The sequence below is a fragment of the Fukomys damarensis genome, unplaced genomic scaffold, assembly GCF_012274545.1.
Source record: "Fukomys damarensis isolate Sample0158 unplaced genomic scaffold, DMR_v1.0_HiC HiC_scaffold_13, whole genome shotgun sequence".
NCBI classification, from domain to species: Eukaryota; Metazoa; Chordata; class Mammalia; order Rodentia; family Bathyergidae; genus Fukomys; species Fukomys damarensis.
This window is the reverse complement of record NW_022900925.1, coordinates 30,128,905-30,139,402: the sequence shown is the minus strand read 5'-3', so window position 1 is coordinate 30,139,402 and position 10,498 is coordinate 30,128,905. Positions and strand designations below refer to the sequence as shown.

The 10,498-nt window shown below is 39.7% G+C and overlaps 1 protein-coding gene across 3 annotated transcripts in view; it reads left to right on the top strand.

Annotated features, from left to right (window-relative positions):
* Tom1l1 (target of myb1 like 1 membrane trafficking protein) overlaps positions 1-10,498 on the top strand; it is a 41,888-nt gene that overhangs the window by 11,268 nt on the left and 20,122 nt on the right. The gene's annotated exons all lie outside the window — the stretch shown is intronic.

Sequence of the window (10,498 nt, the reverse complement as noted above, 5' to 3'; positions counted from 1 at the left end):
AATGCCTTTGTCCATCTATTCTACAAGCTTGACTCTAATGCAGTAGGGATGTAGATATGAGGAGGGTGCCCTAGTCCTTCAGACCGTCTGTTTAACGAACAAGATTGTTTCGTAAGCAACATGGTAAAGTATCACAGATGCTGTCATGTAAAATCTGTCCAGTGTGTGGTGGGATCATGAGAAGAGACAAGGAGGAAAGTGAGAATTTTAGGACAGATTCAGATGGAAGCAATTGGCTGTAAAGCAAAGGTTCGCAGACTTGGGGAGTTTCATGAACATGTGAGCAAACCTCTGTCTCCATTATTCCTCCCAAGTATACACAATGATACACTTGCTTTTTCCCTCAGATAGATTATCTAATTATCAATTTTAAATTTCAACACTTAAACTAATTTTAGCCAGGCATGGTGGCACAATTGTGATCCCAGTGATTAGCAGGCTCAGATAGCATGATTGCTTGAGCCCAGGAGTCTCAGATCAGCCTGGGCTATGTAGTGAGACCCTGTGTCAAAACAAAAGAATAAAATATGCAGACCCCATTTAATACTTAACTAATTTTAGAAGCACTTAGAAAAAACAAAAACTCAACTTCTAAGGATTTCTTCCGCAGCAGGTTAAGAACACAATGCCTTATTTTTTTCTTTTCTCAGATTCCCATTCCCCAGTTCTCATGTTGCTTTTATTTATTTATGCTTCATTATATTGCTAGTAAATAGCATTTTTCTTACTCATTTTGGAAACAAAAAATTTGAAAAACTTTCTTCAACAGTGCTTGTTAAATATCACTGCTATGTCCTTGAAGCACTTGTTATCCTTGCTAAAATGTATCTATCTACTGCTAACTTGGGATGTTTGCATGTCCCAAAACATCTTTTTGTTGCTGTTAAATGGTAGGTACTTTAACTGCCTAGAATTTTAAGTCCTTTTAAGACAACGCTCCATTGTTCTCTGTATCCTGTGGACCTCATGAGAAGTATGATGGTATCTTGACTGTTTGATTCTGTTGTGATTCTCCTTCATTTCATAATCTGCTTTTTTTTTTTCCTGGTTGAATTTTGTGATTTCTGTTTACCTTAATGTTTTTGCAAGTTCACTGTACCATGTGAGGGGTGATTTGTCTGTGCATGTGTGCATGTGTGCATGGGTGTTAACCTGTTTGGTAGTTTGTAAACTTTATTTGCTCATCAACCTGCATTTTTTTTTTTTGGAACCACAGATCAAACTCAGGACCTTGAGCTTGCAAGGCAGGCGGCAGAACCACTGAGCTAAATCCCTGGCCCAACCTGCATTTTATTTTTAATTCTAGGAAATATTCAGATCTTACTTCAGATGTTGCCTCTTTCTCCATTCTCTTTTCTTCTTATAGAATTTTTTTTTTTTAAGATAATGAAACTTCCAGTTGGATTCAGCTCTCTCTTAACATTTCTTTTGTACTTTTCATATCTTCATTCACTTGTGTTGTAGTTCTGGGAAAAATCTCTCTATTTGATACATTGTTTCTTTAAAACTTACAGAAGTTTTAAATTCAGATTGGCTAGCTACCCCTTCTAAAAAATGTTTTGACGATTATGTTTTGCTTTAAAGTATATTTGGTCTTACATAACATTTTTAAAGGTCGTATTTTTTCTCTTTATGTTTCTGAGGTAGTCATTGTTTTCTTTTCGGTTTCCATATAAATTCTTCACAGATTCTTTTGTGTGTTACCTCTTTCATTTGACTCCTCAAATATCTGGCTGAATTGAGAATTGTGAGCTAATTTTTGGGTGGCATTCTTTGTCAGCTAGTCTGCATTTTCTGACCCAGCTCACCCCTGTTGAAGAGAGGCTGTAATTGCTGCAGCCTGGGGTAGATACTGTTCTCAGAGTAGAGTCTTAGCATGGGATGGTGCGAGGTGGGATACTTTAATAGCTGGTCTATTAATTGGATTATAGGTTTCCTGTTAATTTTTTTTTTTTGGTCCTGGACGCCGCCAGTAGTAGGAAAGAATTACCTCTGTGTCCTATTGTGTTTTTTTCTTATTTAGGACGTAGTGAAATGTGGATCATGGGCCACATTTGGGCTTTGTTCTGTTTTCTTGCTGTCTGTCCATGGACTCAGAAGGGTTAGTTTTAAATACTGATTAAAACAGAAAAAAAGAAATTATTTCTTTCTCAAACTATATCTGAACAAATCAATACCCAGAGACCACTGGGATCTCAGATATACTTTTTAAAGAACTCCTTGCCACCTCCTACCTCGCTATCAATGGATGTGTTTGTGGTGTCTCTTAGATATGTAGGGATAAGAAGATCTAAAGTCGCCACTCCGTAGCGTAAGGTTTCAGATGACATAAAATCTGATCTGTTTAGGTTATGGGGGACTTTCATGCCATGCCAAACAGGGGGTTTGGTCAGGCTAGCTAAGGGGAGCCTATGAAAGCATAGAAGCTAAGCAGCTACTTTATAACCAGATCAGGTTTTAGAAGGATCCTTCTGGTGTCATTTTGATGATAAATTCTGGGGAAGCAAAATAGGACTTTTGGTTTGATGCTGTGTTCTGTGAGTAGAAAATCAAGTCTGTGGTCCAATAAAGTTGCAAAACCAATTGCCTGCTTTATCTCTCAGAGTTAGTAAAGCTCATTGCTTTGGTAAGCCTCTAGGTGCCTTTGTTTAACCCAATATTTACAAACTTATTTGACCGAAGAATACCTACTTGCTAAATATCTTAGTATTCTATAGAACATAATGGTAGGATGCCTTGAGAAACAAATCAATATTTTCAATCACTGGCTTTATATATATTATTTTTAGAATTAGGAAGATTATGGGCTGGGGATTCTGCTCAGTGGCACTGTGCCTGCTTTGCAAATACAAGGTCCTGAGTTCAAGCTCCAGTACTGAAAAGAAAAAAAAAAAAAAGAATAAGAAGTAGGAGTATTATATCACTTTGCTATATATTCTTAGGGTTCTTAGCCTTGGAAAAATCACTTATTGTCAGTGGGTTTAGTTTCTGTCTATACAAAATGAAGAGAGGGTGAAGGGAGGGCACGGACAAAGGGAAAAAAATGAGAACCAAGACCTGTCATGTAAAGGTACAAGATCCAAATAATGAATATAATGATATTGTATACCTAATATGTACCACTAAACTCAATAAAAGAAAAAAAATGAAGTGATTAGACGATATTTAGTAAACAAAGGATTAAACATATGCTAGATTAAAAAATTAATCATAATTCATTTGCAGTAATCTGTTTTTTAAAAAACCCACATTAAGAGACTTTTATAGGTATAAACTTTGTGACCTTTGATGCTTACAAGTATCTTAAACTAAAACTTAAAAATTAAATGTCAGAGTTAAAGGGTGCATAGCAGATAGTATTTTCCCAAAATGCCCACAGCAATATTTCTAGTTTGACATTGTCCTTCAGAGGCAATTCAGAACTGTAAAATGGAATCATTTATTACTTTTCTCTTTTGTTCCTATCCTGCAGCAAACAACCCTTCAGTAAAAATACACACTGAGACATTTCACTAGAATATGTGAATCCAGTTTTAAATTTTAGCCTTTTGTTTTCAGTGTCTTTGGGTACAGTTGTTTAGTTTAATTTTGTGAATACGATGCTAATTTGTTGGTTGTTGTTTTAATACCAGAGCTCAGGGCTAGGTACTTCTTTGACTAGTAAAGGGACTTAGATTATAAATCAACACTAGAATACTGCTCACAGCCAAGTCAAGATGAATGGGTTCTGGCATTGGATCAAATTGTTTACAGAGATATATAGCTATTTTTCTTTCTATGCTTTTTGTTCATAACACATGCAAATCTGATATGGGGAGTACTAGTCTTGATTGCATTTCTTTTAAAGATACATTTTTAAAATCTAAATGCCAGGACTGATCTAAAGTAGTGTGACACGGTCTTCTATGGAGAGAAAAGACAGGGAGCCTGTCTGACGATTTTAAAATCTAAAAATGAAACCAGGAGAGACAGGCTGTGGAGAAACAAAGTAATTCAGTAGTTTGTACCTTTTCAAAGGGTTTATCACACTTGTGTGAACCACTGGAATCAGTAGAAGTAGAGCCCGCACATGATGTACCAGCTTCCTGGCTGTCTACCCTCAAGGATCTACAGTTGTTCAGGGCCTTCAGCATGGGCTGAGGTGGCCAGTCAGGGAGAAGACAAAGCCCTGAGAGCAGTGTTGGTATTGGTAGATGATGTGTATGGCCCTGTTTCCTTCTGTTTTGTGACAGCTGGCCCTGTTATAGCTGACCAGTTAGAAATCAGAAGGTAGGATAAAGCAGGACTTAAAGGAAAACTGGTTCTTCCCATCTTCAGACAGTCTTCCCCATCAACCCCCTCTCCCCTGCAGTTGTAACTCCTTGTTCTGGTACAGATAAAATTAACAACTGTGTCCTATAAACAAAGTTTATGACCCTCTGTTCTCATATGATTCATGAGACATTGGCTTCTTTCAAGGCAAAGTTACAAAACTGTCTGCCCTTGTTCTGCTCCAGTAAATTCACTTGCTACATCACAAAAAACAAAAACAAAAACAAAAAAACAACCCCTTCCACAAAATGTGTCAAAACTGGAACTTCTGTTTGTTCACTGCTCGGCCATTTTGAACACAGCCTGTTGAGCCAGTGCATATACCTTCAGTAAATCCTTCTGACTCCCATTTGGTCTCTCCTGTCTCTTGGAATTCTACAACAAGGGGACCTAGTGGTGTGCTTCCTCCAAGCCAGCTTCAGGGCTGAGCAGGGCAGAAAATGTAGACAGTGGATCCAGAGAACAAGTGAAGTTGACTGGCACATAGGAAAAAACCTCTACTTCAGTATTATTTGGCTTCTCCAGCACATATTTGTAATCAGCAACTATAGTCTTATCATACTATTTGTTAGCATTAAAACCAGCATGTGTTTTGGACCCTCTTCCTGTCTTACCTGTTTGTGCCTACCTTTTACTAGTTGTGTGTCTTTGAAGCCCATGCCCTGTCTGTGTCCTTCCATCTGAAATCTAATATATTTTCTTAGAATCCTTTCTCTGTTCCTCCAGTCCATATTGACCATTAAATCCTAAAGCACTACAGTTTCACAGGGCTCCTGTACTTCGTTAGACAATTACACCACGAAACTATTTTGGATAGCAGGCTTCCTTATGCTTCTGCTTATGGACTTTGAACTTGACTGGGTGGAGACTGCATTTCTTTAGCCAACATGGAGGGTGAAGATTGTGAGGCTACTGCTGGTCTAATGAGTATGAGGTAGAGTTCAGGGTGTCTCCTCCGGCCACAGGAATGAAGACTTGCAACAAGTGTTTATTTGCAATCTAACCCAGTATAACTCACTTTCTCAGGAACCTCCCACTTAATGTTTTACCTACCTCCTGTAAGACAGTGAAAGAAGAGACTATGTTAGCCTTCTATAGGATAAAGGGCTCAAATTTTGCATGTATAATTTTAAAAAGCCTTACTCAAGCTTATTAGAGAAATAGTGAAGAGAAAAAAAACTGACAGTTAAAAGAAAAAATAGGAAGGAAAGTCAGGTCATCATTTCCTGACCACTCTTACTGTCTTTACCATTCACGAACTTGTAAGGTTCTGTTACCATGGTTCTAGGATATCGTGGGGTCCTTCTCAAGATTCTATCCAGGTTCATGTTGTCTTGAATAAAGAATTGGTCAAGACATGTGATATACATAGCAAGGTTTTACATTTATTAAACAGGAAAAGAAATACTGTATCTTCTGCAGAGTGAGTGGGGGCCAATTAAACTAGGAAAAGAATTACACTCTGCAGGGTGAATGGGCCACTGAAGAAAAAGCACAGTGGCAGTGGGGTTAATGCTGGAGTTCTTTTGCATCCCCCTACTCCTCGGGATGATACCAGATTTAGGTTACCCTAATGAAACCCTGCTTGATCTCATGTCCCAAGAATTGAAGGTAGTGTTTTCTGATGGGTCCCAGTACAGCCCTTGGGAAGTGTTTTTCTGGTCATGTGTCCTGGATCTCTGTGATTGACAGGTCATGCCCACTTGCCCATCTGCCTGGCCATGCCTTAATCTCCTACCTCAGTACCAAGAATAGAAGGATCTTTGAATGTCATGGAGGAGTCCTTCCTCTCTCCTTTACAGATGAGGCTGCATATTCAGAAAGGGGTAATTTGCCCATATGGTAGCAAGTAATGGAGCTGGAATGAGAACTTTGCTGCCCTAAGCTTATGTTCTTCCCAAAGTACCAACTCGTTTCTCATTGCAAACCCAGGGCCAACCTAGTGTCCATGGCTACTCTCTTGTTTTTTCCTCCAGGTGTGAATTAGCCCTTAACACTAGTTTGGAAGCAACATAAAGGCAGTCACCAAAGCCTGTCCTTTTAAATCTTCTCAGTTCTTCATGCAATTAAATCCTCTCAGTTCTTCATACAATTATGCATATTTATAGTCTATGCTTTGCACACTGAATGAGTTTATTAAAGGTCTGTTAAGTCAAATGGATTGATTCTTTTTATTGAAGAATTAACGTTAGGGCAAAAGAGTTTACTTATGACAAAAAAAATTTACTGAAAACGGCATGAGGAGAATAAAATGTTGACAGTATTAAGTGGGGAGAAAAAAGTCAATGAATGGTTCTCATAAGTTAATGATCTGGAGATTTACGTTGATGATTCCTTCTTCATCAGAGGTGTGTGTACGGAGACAGACAATGATAAATGTTCGGTTTCAGGGTGGGGAGGAGATGCTTTTTATTTTGAGGGGATGGAGCCATTCTATGGGTTTCCATGACTGTCCCTGTGCAGTAAGGGTGGGGAGAACTGGAAGAGAGGAAATAATGTGAAAGCCAAGAAATAGGAGTATTGTCATACAGATATTGGTGGAGGAGGAGGAAGCTCACTCTTAATGAACCCCTCTTTATTTTGCTCCAGAGCCTTCTGGATTGACTGTTAAATGTTCTCTAATGCAGAAGCCTGCCTTGGCCTAACGGGAGGCAATTCCGGGGCTCTGTGATGGGCACACGCACTAGCAGCTGTCACTGTGCTTTGACTTGTTCCTCCCAGCCTCCCACAGCTCCCCACATCCACAGCCTCACAGGTGCCTGCTGTGGGGAACTCTGACCCATCCTTTTTGTCCTCAGTGCTTGATCTTCACTGTTTCCAGGTGGTGTGGTCCTCCTCTGAGACAGACATCAATTGCAAAGATAAGAGTGGGCTGGCTTTTGAAGAGTTTTCACATTCTGCTTCGCAAGCCCGCCGAAAGATGTGCTGCTTCTTTCATGTTTCCATTCCATCCGTCTCTTGAAAGGGCAAAGGGAAGGTCTTATGTGACCGTGGGTTATTGATGTTGGCTGCAAATTCATTTTGAATTAATTTCTGTATTTTGGTCACAGATATCTGACACCTATTGTATTTCCTTGATCTTGACCCTTTTCCAGTAAGGCTGCCAGTGGGCAACAAGAGGAATAATTTCTGTACACTCTGAAAGGAGAATAAAGGAAATGTTCTCATTCATCAGGGGAGTTGTATAAAATACTGTTTGTTTTTTTTTCCTTTGCATGATATTGGGTCCGGAGTAATAGTGCAAGTATTCCATGATTATATTAATTATCTAGATGAGCTTGGGGTGACCTCTCCTTAAATAGCTCAGTGTTTTTATAGATTACGCATTGGATGTTAGGCATCGTAGGGGTTTCCGGATAACACCATTTCCTATTTTACAACAACCCTGAAAGATAGTTGTTATTATTGTACTGTAGATTGGGGGTGGAAATCAAGCCTAAGGTTAAGTTTTAGCCTTGTTTCTTTGTCCTTTAGCAAGTACGCACATACGTTGGAGGCACCATTTCATGTGATATACATAGCAAGGTTTTACATTTATTAAACATAGGAAAAGAAATACTGTATCTTCTGCAGAGTGAGTGGGGGCCAATTAAACTAGGAAAAGAATTACACTCTGCAGGGTGAATGGGCCACTGAAGAAAAAGCACAGTGGCAGTGGGGTTAATGCTGGAGTTCTTTTGCATCCCCCTACTCCTCGGGATGATACCAGATTTAGGTTGCCCTAATGAAACCCTGCTTGATCTCATGTCCCAAGAATTGAAGGTAGTGTTTTCTGATGGGTCCCAGTACAGCCCTTGGGAAGTGTTTTTCTGGTCATGTGTCCTGGATCTCTGTGATTGACAGGTCATGCCCACTTGCCCATCTGCCTGGCCATGCCTTAATCTCCTACCTCAGTACCAAGAATAGAAGGATCTTTGAATGTCATGGAGGAGTCCTTCCTCTCTCCTTTACAGATGAGGCTGCATATTCAGAAAGGGGTAATTTGCCCATATGGTAGCAAGTAATGGAGCTGGAATGAGAACTTTGCTGCCCTAAGTTTATGTTCTGCCCAAAGTACCAACTCGTTTCTCATTGCAAACCCAGGGCCAACCTAGTGTCCATGGCTACTCTCTTGTTTTTTCCTCCAGGTGTGAATTAGCCCTTAACACTAGTTTGGAAGCAACATAAAGGCAGTCACCAAAGCCTGTCCTTTTAAATCTTCTCAGTTCTTCATGCAATTAAATCCTCTCAGTTCTTCATACAATTATGCATATTTATAGTCTATGCTTTGCACACTGAATGAGTTTATTAAAGGTCTGTTAAGTCAAATGGTTTGATTCTTTTTATTGAAGAATTAACATTAGGGCAAAAGAGTTTACTTATGACAAAAAAAATTTACTGAAAACGGCATGAGGAGAATAAAATGTTGACAATATTAAGTGGGGAGAAAAAAGTCAATGAATGGTTCTCATAAGTTAATGATCTGGAGATTTACGTTGATGATTCCTTCTTCATCAGAGGTGTGTGTACGGAGACAGACAATGATAAATGTTCGGTTTCAGGGTGGGGAGGAGATGCTTTTTATTTTGAGGGGATGGAGCCATTCTATGGGTTTCCATGACTGTCCCTGTGCAGTAAGGGTGGGGAGAACTGGAAGAGAGGAAATAATGTGAAAGCCAAGAAATAGGAGTATTGTCATACAGATATTGGTGGAGGAGGAGGAAGCTCACTCTTAATGAACCCCTCTTTATTTTGCTCCAGAGCCTTCTGGATTGACTGTTAAATGTTCTCTAATGCAGAAGCCTGCCTTGGCCTAACGGGAGGCAATTCCGGGGCTCTGTGATGGGCACACGCACTAGCAGCTGTCACTGTGCTTTGACTTGTTCCTCCCAGCCTCCCACAGCTCCCCACATCCACAGCCTCACAGGTGCCTGCTGTGGGGAACTCTGACCCATCCTTTTTGTCCTCAGTGCTTGATCTTCACTGTTTCCAGGTGGTGTGGTCCTCCTCTGAGACAGACATCAATTGCAAAGATAAGAGTGGGCTGGCTTTTGAAGAGTTTTCACATTCTGCTTCGCAAGCCCGCCGAAAGATGTGCTGCTTCTTTCATGTTTCCATTCCATCCGTCTCTTGAAAGGGCAAAGGGAAGGTCTTATGTGACCGTGGGTTATTGATGTTGGCTGCAAATTCATTTTGAATTAATTTCTGTATTTTGGTCACAGATATCTGACACCTATTGTATTTCCTTGATCTTGACCCTTTTCCAGTAAGGCTGCCAGTGGGCAACAAGAGGAATAATTTCTGTACACTCTGAAAGGAGAATAAAGGAAATGTTCTCATTCATCAGGGGAGTTGTATAAAATACTGTTTGTTTTTTTTTCCTTTGCATGATATTGGGTCCGGAGTAATAGTGCAAGTATTCCATGATTATATTAATTATCTAGATGAGCTTGGGGTGACCTCTCCTTAAATAGCTCAGTGTTTTTATAGATTACGCATTGGATGTTAGGCATCGTAGGGGTTTCCGGATAACACCATTTCCTATTTTACAACAACCCTGAAAGATAGTTGTTATTATTGTACTGTAGATTGGGGGTGGAAATCAAGCCTAAGGTTAAGTTTTAGCCTTGTTTCTTTGTCCTTTAGCAAGTACGCACATACGTTGGAGGCACCATTTCTACCTAGTCCAAGGTCTCTTCCCTTTGCCTAGCTTTCTGCCTGTCTGCTTTATTAATGTTTGGCCACACCTGTCTGTTTACATATTGTCTAAGGTTATTTTTACACTACAGTGGCAGAGTTGAGTAGCTGCAACAGTGGTGAGTGGCGCACACAACAGAAAAGACTTATTATCTGGAGCTGTAAGACAAACTTTGATCCTTGCACCTCCCCTCTATACCATTGCTGATATGGCCATGTACTTAGCAGACAGAACCATTTTTCCTCGACGCTAGTTGCAAGTGTAAAAACCTAGTCTGTCATCTATTTTCCTACTTCGCCTTTTTTTCACCCTCTTTATTTCATTTTGTCTTTAAATATTTTCATGATTTCATGGAGGTGTAGTGGCTTTTACCTCTGAGTCTAAATGCCAGTTAGTAATGGTTTGATTTATTTATTTAGAGATTTCCTGTCAGGAGTCTCATAAGAGAGTGTTTAGATTCTAAATGGTTTCATGCAGCATGAATTTTTCAGCGAGCCTTTCTTTCTTAAG